This window comes from Lolium rigidum, chromosome 6 (genome assembly GCF_022539505.1).
Source record: "Lolium rigidum isolate FL_2022 chromosome 6, APGP_CSIRO_Lrig_0.1, whole genome shotgun sequence".
NCBI classification, from domain to species: Eukaryota; Viridiplantae; Streptophyta; class Magnoliopsida; order Poales; family Poaceae; genus Lolium; species Lolium rigidum.
In genome coordinates, this window is record NC_061513.1 from 246,780,507 (window position 1) to 246,791,866 (window position 11,360).

Here is an 11,360-nt window from a genome sequence, read left to right on the forward strand (position 1 = left end):
GCTGAACACGTCATGATCGGAGGACTGAAGCGTAGCTTATAGGTTTTCTGGTTTTGTGTGTGTGTCGCGAGGTGACATGGTTGGAGAGGAAAAGAGCAAAGAGCAGTTTCAGCCAAAGCGGTACTACCGGTACCAGGAGCGGTAGTACCGCTACCCTACTGGTACCGCCCAATGGTACCGCTCTGGAGCTTTGCACTGAAAATGTCCCACAGAACACATTGCGGTACCTCTGCGGTACCTTGAGCGGTAGTACCGCTCGAGAGCGGTAGTACCGCCTCGGTACCGCTTAGGTACCGTAACATAAAATACGGCACTACCGCTTCGGTAACGCTTGGGATCCAGTATGTCCCAAAGGCCATTGCGGTACCTCGAGCGGTAGTACCGCTGTGTGTCCACGTGGATAAGTTCTATGGGGATTTCGAATCCAGAGCGGTAGTACCGCTTACCAGAGCGGTAGTACCGCTTAGGCACAAAATGCACATAACGGTTGGATTTGAGGAGACCTATTTAAAGGGCTCTTCTTCCCCAGCTCGTTTTCAGCTCTTCTCTTCTTCTCTCCTCCATTGTTCCTGAGCTCAAGCTTAGTGGATCTCCCCACCTACCCAATCAATCTTTCTCATACTTTGAGGAGTGGTGGACGAGACCCCGATCTATCGTTCTACCAAGAGAAATTTCACCGATTCGTGGTAGTCCTTAGTGGATCTTGTTGGTAGGGTTCCTATGGTGGGATATTGGAAGAAGTGCACCTATGGAGGCTAGCTTGGTGTTGTGCTAGCCCCATAGGTTGTTGGGAGCCTCCTAGTGTTGTGGAGCTCGCCCCAACCTTGTGAAGGAACCACCGCCTCGACCAGGTGCCTTAGTGGAGAAGGGGGAGCCCCTTTGTGGAGCTCTCTCGAGGAAGAAGGTGAGGCCTTCCTTCGTGGTGTGGCCGTCTAGCCTCTTGTGTGAGGATAGCACCTCCTCAACGCAGACGTACTCCCTTTCGTGGGAGGAACTGCGGGAAACAAACCTCGCCTCGTCTCCGCGCCCTCCGGTTGTCTCGCTCCTTACTCTTACTATCATGTTTGGTTCCTTTACTTGTTGCACTTGTCTAGGATCATACTAGGATCATCTTGAGCATCAAAGCTATCACCTTTACTTCCATTGCACTAAAAATTGAAAAAAGGCTAAAAGTTTGCGTAGCGTCCAATCACCCCCTGTTGTTCGCTACGATCCATGCAATTGGTATCAGAGCAAGGTTTTCTTGCTCGGGCTTTACCGCCTAAGAAATGGCCGAACAAGAGACGGTTGTGAATGGATCCCTTCCTGGTGAGCAATCACCTCCACCATCAATTGCCGATAGCACTCCGGCTACTTTGGATGACCTCAAGAAATTGGAGTCATCCATTGTATCTCAAATGAAGGCTATGATGATGGAGTTGATTGCTCCAAAACAAAACCCCATCATAGATCCTAAGGGAAGTGTCGATGTTCCTCCACAACAAGTCAACACCCTTCCTCTTGTTGGTTTTGTCGCCCAATCGACAAAACTACCTCGAGAAGGGGAACTTGAGGATGTTGGCACTTCATCAAAAGGGAAGGATGAACCTCCGGTTGCGGGACAATTAGGAAGTAATCATGCGGTGCCTCCACCTAGTGATTACACCGTGAATGTCCCAATACCTATGCCTCATATTTTGACTCATGGTTCACCACCGCTACTTGAATCTAATAGATTTGAAAATTGGCAATTCTTAATGCGTTCTTATGTGTGCAGTGCTTCTACCGAGCTTTGGCGCATCATCGATGAGGGTTATTCACTACGAGATCCAAAGAACTTGACAAGGAGAGAGGTGGTGGATGACCAACTCAACGCCACCGCCATAAACATGATCCACATGGCCGTCACGCCCAAGGACCGCGCTCATATCCGCTCACTCAAGACCGCCAAGGAAGCATGGGATAAACTCGACAAGCTCTTCCTCGGAAATGAGAGCATCCAAAGCTCTCGTTTCGATGAAGTGAACAACATGGCCGACAACTTCGTCATGAAAGAGGAAGAATCGCCCGAAGAGATGTACCGGCGCCTTATCGCTCTCGCCGTACAAATGCAAGATCTTGGAGCAACGTTTGTGGATGACCCTTGGATCAAGAGAAAGTTCTACAATGCGCTCCTTCCTTATGAGGAAGTAAAGTTGACGGCCATCCGCCAAAATGCCTCCTTCTGTGCTATGACCTCCGATGAAGTTCTTAGCGAAGTCATCGCTTTGGACATCTCCAAGAAGAATGCGGAAGATCGTGTTGCTCGCACCCACAACATCCGCAGGCCCAACCTTGCGTTGAAAATGAAGGAGCATGAAGCTAGTGAGAGTGATGAGGATCCCATTGAGTGGGGTCCGGATGATCTCAAGTCCAACTATCATGAATACATGGCTCTTGCCGCCAAGAGTTTTTGGAGTGGAAACAAGACACGAAGCTCAAGTTCAAGGAGATACTTTCCTCATGATTCTACAAGACACTCCTCCAAGATCCCAAGGGAGGATCAAAAGGGGAGATCATGCTACAATTGCGGCGACAAAAGTAATTTTGTTGCGGATTGTATCTTCGAGAGAAGGGAAGACAATGGTGGAACGCTCGTCTAAAAGAGCAAGTTCAAATCCCTCTCCAAAGGTTTCTCCAAGTTCTCCTCCAACTCCGATGACACAAAGGTATCCTCCACCAAGAAGCCTAGAGCCTTCATTATCCGTGAGGAGTACTCCTCCGATGAAGGTGATGAGTGTGAAGACAAAGGGTTGAACAAGAAAGAATAGGGAGTGGCCGCCATCACCATTTTCACTCCCTCCATCTCTCTCTTCGACTCTCCAAATGAGAACCTCATCACCAACAACCCTCGTTGCTTAATGGAAAAGGCAATGTTGGAGGTAGAACCCCTTTCCGAACCTACACCCTCTTCAAATTATATATCTATTGTGGGTTTGGATGCTCCTCTCACTAACATGCTAGGAGATCAAGACCGTATGGTGGAAAAGGAGAGGCTTGAGAAGGAGGCTAAACTAGAGCTTATCTCTCTCACTCAAGCTCATGAGGAAGAGGTGTGCATGCGCATGTCTCTTGAAGCTAGTGCTATTGTTCTTGAAGACTCCAACAATTCCCTCATCTCCCAACTCATCAAGGACCGAGATTATGCTCTTGGTTGGGTGGATGAGCTCAAGACGAAGAAGCGTTATCTTGAAGAAAGCCATGAATGGTTGCTTGAGGATGTTGCAACCCATACCAAGAACTTCAAATCCTTGGAAAACAAGTTTGAGCTCCTATCCGAGATGAGGAGGCATCCTCAAGAAGAAGTGTACAAGAAGAAAGAAGATGAAGGTCCCAATTCATGTTGTGATAAGCTCCTTGACGAAGTTTGCTTCTTGAGAAGACACAATGCAAGATTCTTGGAAGTCATTTCTACCCAAGAGGAAGCCTTGGATGAGTACTATCGCTTGAGTAAAGAGAAGGTGCCATGTTGTGACCATGAAGAGGAGATTGCCACTCTAAAGAGACACAAGGCCAAGCTCAAGGAAGTGAATGATATGCAAAATGAGTCCTTGATAGAGTGGGTTCGCTTGAGCTAGGAAAAGGTCACTTGTTGTAACCATGAGGATGAAATTGCCTCTCTAAAGAGGAGCAAGGCCAACCTTATGGTGATCAAGTCCATGCAAGATGAAGTGTTGAAAGAGTACCATCTCTCTAGCAAGGACCACATTTGTTGCAACCATGAGGACAACATTGCAACCTTAGAAGGACACAAGTGTCTGCTGACGTGGGAATTACCCTTCGGGTAACCAATGTTGCTCTACCCTACGTGGTCCAACAGGAGGCCCATGAAGGAACCCGACGGCAAGATGGGCCACTAGGGCGGTGCGACGGAAGATTACTTGGAGTACAAGACGCGGAGGAAGCCGAACAAGGAAAGATTGGAGATAGATCTACTGTAAACCTACTCGTACTCGATTAGACCTCTCGGGACCTGGCCACCTATATAAAGGCCAGGAGAGGGGCTATCGAGGGACACAATCAATCTTAGCGATACTAGCCAGCAGAAGCTTAGAACTAGGTTACCCTAGCAACCAGCATCTCGACGAGATCACAGCCGAACTATTCGGCACCCCATTGTAACCTCGTTTTCATCATAATCAAAGAACGAGACGAGGCAGGACGTAAGGGTTTTACCTCATCGAGGGCCCCGAACCCGGGTAAATCGCTCTCCCCGCTTGTCCGTGAACCGATGTCTCGCGTCGCCTGCGTGGATTCCATCAACCCTAAGCCCCTATCGGAGGGCATTGCCGAGGAGCACCCTCGACAATTGGCGCCGTCTCGTGGGAACCCCGTCGGCACAAGGCGGAGCATCGGCGGATCCGATCATGACACCGGCGGCTTCGCCGGCAGCTTCATCGCCAGCTTCATCGACACCATCGTCACCAACCCTGGGAAGCCCGATTCGATTCGGCTCCTACGAGTTTACTCCACACAGCGATTCCTCCCGCTCGAACTTTTCAGATCTACAAGGAAACATGGAGATGACCTTCGGCAACATCCACTACAACGTCAACGCAGAGGGAATCCTTCGATTGCTGGAATCCCCCACTTCCGGATCGGCGGGTTCAAGCGCGTCATTATCACTCGATCTGTCGGCTGGACTGACGGGATCGACGTGCTCACATGTGCCCTCGACTCCCCGCTCGGTGTCCTCCATGTCGGCAGGGTCGGATGATTCCTCATCCTCGAAACTAACTTCGTACTACTGCCTGAACTGTGACACCAGGCACGGGCTGGGATCAAGCGACACGCCGTTCATCTGCAACGCCCAGTATTCATCGGGAGAGGACAGTATCGACAGCATCATCCAGGGAACCACCCGAAGAACGGCACACCATCAGGTTTATGTCGCCAATAACACGGGAAATGCAAGGCGCAGAGGAGACGAGGACCATACCCCTCGTTCCAGTAGAAGGGCAAGTTTTGAAAACAGCGCCAGCAACCGCGACAGCGATTACACCATCGCGGATGAGGAGTGGGCGGCAGCAAGGGCAGCAGTACTCAACAACACGCCGCTCCCCGCAGGAACTTCGGTTGGAATCCTCAATGCTTATCGCTCCATACTAGAGAAAAATCGGGAGCACCTGTCGAAAGAGCAAGCCACCCTTAAGAGACGCCTATCTGCGGCGGATCGATCCAGCGAACGGCGAAGGGGCTCGCAAGGGAGTGCCTCCCGAAACACTCACGGAACAGGCAAGAACCGGTCAAGGCTATCCAGGCTTTCGAAGATGACGCCGGAGAAATAACGTCGAACCCGACCAAATCCTTTATGACTATGGATACCGCCGGCATGCCACGGCCGAAAACCGTTGCGGGAGCAACGGCCAACCTCGCCGCATACCTCATCAACCAGCGCCCGAAGGATCCATGGCTCAAGCTCATCGAGGTGCCCTGGAGAGTCTCGCAATATTGGGGAACAACCTAGCCCCGCCAAAAGAAAGGACCATCGTCCAAGGCAGTGGGTCGAAACATCGTGCGAGAGATGCTCGAGACGAAATCACCCAGAGCAGGATCGACAAAGCAAGGCGGCGACGCGCCGCTAGGAAGGACGACGACAGCGATTCTTCGGACGAAGACCAGGAGTACGACGGCGAGTTACAAGATCCGCGAAACGATGCCGCCCAAAAAGTTCAAGCCTACCCCTACTGATGCCGCCAAGTACGATGGGCAGCAAGAACCAAGGTCCTGGATAGACGACTACCTGCAGACTGTGATCCCGCACAAAGGAAACCGGATAGCAGCAATGCAATGCTTACAGACTTTACTTGAAGGATTCAAAGCACGGGCTTGGCTAAGGGGGCTGCCGAAAGGTTCTCGTTAAATCATGGGATGACCTAGTAGATGCCTTCGTCGCCAACTTCCAAGCAACATACAAGAGGCCCGTCGGAATCGAAGAGCTGCGGAATTGCCGCCGAAGCGTGAGGGAGTCGATGCGATCATACATCGGGAGATTCACAAAACTCCTGAACGCCGCCGAAGACGTATCTGTCGACAGAGCAATCGACGCTTTCAGCGACGGCGTTCAGCGGGAAAGCTACATAGAGGAACTTGGGCGCAAAAAGTCGAAAACCATAACCAAGTTAATGGAAATCGCCAACGACTGGGCCGATGGCGAAGACAACGTTCGAAAGCCACGACAACGCAGCGACAACGAAGAAGATGACCAGCCGAAACATGACTCGGGTGGTCGAAGGGATCGCAACAAGAGAAGGAAGAACCGCAGTTACGATGACAACAACTTGATGGCCGCAGGCTACTCTGATCGGCAGGGCGATCGGTATGAGGACAGGCGAGATGATCGACAGGACGGAAATCAGAGCAACTCTGGGAACCGTGGCAACTATAAACCACGACAACAGAGAGCACCCGAACTACCCTACGCCGAGCGTGATCAACGCCCCATGCTACCCGCATTCATATACCGACTCCAAGGATGGTAAAATAAAGTCTAGCCACCTGCTCGGGGACCGCTCGGCAGCTCATCGATATGCATAAACTTATCCAGACAGCGGGCCAGCGAGCAGCCTACCGCCACCACCACCACCCCCACCGCAACATCGAGTCCAAGCAAGCTCAACCTCATCAACCCAACGAGGCATTTCCACCACCACGTGGGCGGATGAGCATGATCCATAGGACAGGTGTCTCGAAAAGAGAGATGAAGAAGCTCACCCGAGAGATCAACTTGGCGTGAAAGCATCATGGCAAACATCCCCGAGTACGTCGAATGGTCCTCTCGTAACATTACGTTCGGCCGAGCGGATCACCCGATGACCATACCAAAACCAGGTCACGCCGCCTTGGTAGTGGAAGCACAAATTGGGGGGTTCAAGATGAGCAAAGTCTTCATGGATGGTGGAAGCGGTCTAAACCTCGATATTTGTCGACACAATTAGAAGTATGGGGATCACCATGAACATGTTGGAAGAAACGGATACTCGCTTCCACGGGATCCTTCCAACCGCACCGGCTACTCTCTTGGCAAAGTCTACCTGAATGTCATCTTCGGCAGGGCCAACAATTTCAGGAAGGAAAAGATCGAGTTTGAAGTGGTGAACTGGGAGTCACAGTATCACGCTATACTCGGGAGACCAGCGTATGCCAAGTTCATGGCTGTGCCGCATTATGCATACCTCAAGCTGAAAATGCCTGGGAACAACGGGACAAACATCACAGCCTATGGAAGTTTCTCACGCTCGGACAATTGTGATCGCGACTTTCAGAGGATTGCTGCAAAGTTCGGGTCACAGCAAGAAATCATCGACCCTCCGCCCAAGCTGTCTATACGAGAAATTAAGGAAGAAAAAGATGGCAGGGACGCCAAGAAGAAGCCAGCCGCTCTCACCCTTAAAGCTTCGACAGCAGAAGCTTCGGCAGCAGAAGCCCCGGCAGCAAAGGGTTCGGCAGCTGATGGCACAGAAGGCTTAGGAGATAGCAAGACGATGGCAATCACCGCCCAAACCCCTGACGAAACCAGCAACGCTGCAGCAATCACTAACGCGGTGAAGAAGCCAGAAGAGGAGAAGAACCCCTTCCGTGCCTAAGCAGTCTACTAGCCTCTACTATCTTTTCTCCTTTACTTTAAACAGGGCTTTCCCTTTTCCGCCCTCTAGCATCGTGCTTACCTTATTAATAAGAACTTAAGCCTTATTTCCTTGTTAAGCATTGCAGTAACGACAAACTTCTAAGCCCCATCACTATGCAAACATAGTACAAGGCAGAAGATCGCGCTCCAAAAAAGCCTCTACGAGTGCCAAAGGACGTTCACCTTTCCCTCCGCTATAGATGCCTCTACGAGTGCCGTAAATAGCAAGAGTTTGGAAATACATATTAACAACAACCCACGTTCGATATTTTATTTATGGAAATATCAAAGGAACAACGGGCCCATCGGCAGAACCACTACACCCGAAATATTCGGGAGTGCCTGTCGAAATTTAAAACGGTTGAAAGCAAAGTTGCGCATACAACAGGTTTAGCAAGACCTGCAACACGAGCTGATCACTCACATGATTTGCTAACCAACCAATATACATACATCTAAACGAGCAACTAAGATTCGCTCAAGACAAAACTTGCCAACGGCAATAACATGGTAAAAGTACATATGCATGTATCTACCGAATAAAAAGGCGTCATTACATAAATCCAAACACTTGGATAAAACAGCCAAATTGTCTATTTACGAGACGGACTTTTAAACCCTGAAATCACCCTTGCGGAGTTTCTCCTTCTTCAGGTACCCTTGAGCTCTCCTCGAGTCTATCGACAATTATGTTGGCAGGCAACAATACCTTCGGATACAGCGCCCCCAAATCTCCAAGTCGCGTTGGCAATCGACAGCAAACCTGTCGAAGGATAACGGGCAAGCACAAGGGCAAGTGTAAACCCGGCCCCCGCAAAAACCTGCGCACGGACCAAGTCTCGAATCTTCTTGGCATTACCAAATTCGGACATCAAAGTAAGGAGCGTCGGGGAACTGCATTCAAAGGGAACATTGTCTTCCAAACAACCCTCATAGCCTTATAGCACTTGTCAAAGAAGGTATGGACCCGCTGGACCCGATCCCGAAATTGCGCGACAGCTCGAAGCCTTCGAGTGCTCCCGCCAGAAAATTTCTTCGGATGAGGATAGCTGGGTCAATGCATTCACTCGTTCGTGAATTCGTTTGTTCTCCTCTGCACGGTTCAGAGCTATAACTGGCACAGAAGTAAGCACATGATCAGATAAGATTCTATCAATCAAAGGGCGCAGAGATCAAAGGACTCACAGTTCAAGCTCTCGGTAGCCTTATGTAGCTCAGTAAGAGCATACCGCTCTACGTCGGCGGCAATCTCGCTCTTCTTGTTGACAATTGCAGCCAAGGCGTAAGTGCTGCGCAGGTCCTTCTCCATCTGCGTGATCCAATCCTTCATTCGTTGGACCCGATCACCTTCGGGAAGAACGCCCGAAGAGTCATCAACAAACGAGGGCACCGGGAAAACCTGCAGGCAACAACGTCAAAAGGATGATGGTTATGGGCAAATCAAGCATCCAATGTAACTCCCATCGGGAGAGGTACAAGAAATTCCTATCAGAAGAAGTACAAACGAAGACATTATGAAAAAAGTATGTTGACAACATTGCCAACACAGTGTTCATTACAAACTTGGGTTCACGCAACAGAATAATGTTTCATACTAGCCCAAGGGTAAAATTGTTACAACAATCAAGGAGCCTGAGTCTGAGTCGACAGGCTGGGGGCAGCTGATGCCTTTCCCGACGAAACTAAATCAAGGAGCTGGCGAGCACAAGTACGGGCGGATGCTGTAAAGGCGCTTAAGTTAACAAGTCGCCCATCTTTCTCTTTCGGCAGCTCCTTAGTCATTTCTTCAATGTCAGCCTTAAAGCCGTAACCCATCATAAGTTGGAAGGCAAGGAGGGCACCATAGGTACGTGAGGTGCGCTTGAATACCTCGATGACCTCCTTGGTGTCGACTGCGAAGGCATCAATCAGCTGCCCCAGAGTCTTCTCCTGCTTGGCCTTGGGGAATATCATTGAATGCATCCGCGCCGGAGCACCCTTTCCCTTGTCAAGCAGCTCCCGGGTAAGCTGGTGGGTGGCGAGAACCATTGACACACCATTTGCCGAGGAGTTGCTTGGAACTTTGTCCAAAGCAGTAGCAGGGATGCTGGCGGCTTCTGCAAAGAAGTTAAAGGGAATCGTTGGCGAAGAAACAGATTCATAAAAAGTGGTAATCTACAAAGAGATGTAGGGACTTACCAAGCAGGGCCAAGGCAGACTGACGGAGGAGTTCATCCTTTTCTGCCGACCGAGCTTCCTCCTCCTTCAGCCTCTCCTTCAGCTTGTTCAGTTCTTCTTTCAGGGAGTCGACCTCCCGGCGAGCTATGGCGGCCTTGTTGATGGCGCCATCCAGCCTTTGAAGAGGAAGACTTAGCCTCCTCCCCGCAACCGGATTTTGTCCGCCTCCGTAGAGGTGAATTGAGAGGCGAAGGCCTCTAAAGAGGATATCACACCTCGTAGATCCTTGAAGAAAGGGAATGTTTTACAAAGATCATTAGGCAAAGACACATTCCGGAAGATTCTTGTTAAAATTGACAAAGACTTACGGAAGGAGGAGCTGCGGCAGCAGCAGGAGCATCTTTCCCTCCGGAAAGGGAGGAGGCGACCGATGCTTGCGCCGCGGGAGCCGCTCTTAGGAGCCGAAGCTTCGGAAGCCGCGACGGCCGGTGAGACAAGATCGCGATCCGACCCTCTTAGGTGGAGGCTCAATAAGATCATCGTCACTACAAGGAAGGTTTGATCGACTAAGTTATGAGAAAAATATGAAAAGACCAAGGAGCTGAAAATAGTAAGAAGAAGAAAAACACTTACATATCAAGGAGATCATCTTCATCGGCAAAGCCGCCGATTGACCTCTTCGAAGGTGGAGCCCCTGGTCTCCTCCGCAGACTCGCATTAACAAAGGCATCGTGATCAGCGTCATCATCACGCACTGATCCCTCTGTGTCGCAAGTATCATCGGCTGATGGGGGGAGATTGGTGTGAGCAGTTTCAGAATCTATCAGGTCATCATGATCGCTTGTTGGGTTTTTATGCTCAACAGTACAAGAGTCAACGGGTTCCGAAGAGCCTCTTCCTTCGGAAGTATCATTTGGCAAGTTATGAAAATCCCCGGAAGCTACGAGGGTCTGTAGAAGAAAAGACAAATGAGAATAACAGTAATCATGTTGATTAGGTAAATAGCAGCATAAGAAGAATCTGAGGAGGGAAATTACCTCTCGGTGGTGGATGATCGGCATCAAAAGGAGTATACGGGGACAACAATGGGATTGAGTCTTCTTGGCCGAGGGAAGTGAGGCGACGGACTTCATCAAGCAGCTTCTTTTCCGACAGCTCGGCAGCGTTAATTCCGGTCTCATCCTTTGGACCCGAATACAACCACATTGGACGGATTCTAGCCATAACTGGTTGGACTCGACGCTTCAAGAACACCGCCGCTACCTCAGCACTCAACCATGGTTTGGCCATCAGACTTCTTTAATCCGAAGAAATCTAGAAAATAGTTCGTCGGCAGCTACTTTTTCGTCGGGAGAGAGAACATTCTTCCAGGAATTCTTAGGCTTGGCTTCAAGGGCATCGACAAAACAGGGAAGCTGAGATTCGGGTGACAAAGAATCCTTGATATAGAACCATTTCAACCTCCACCCTTGCACGGATTCTCTCATTGGTAAATTGAAGTAATTGACATCCGAACGAGCTACAAATCCCACTCCTCCGGTGACAAAAGATCCGTTAC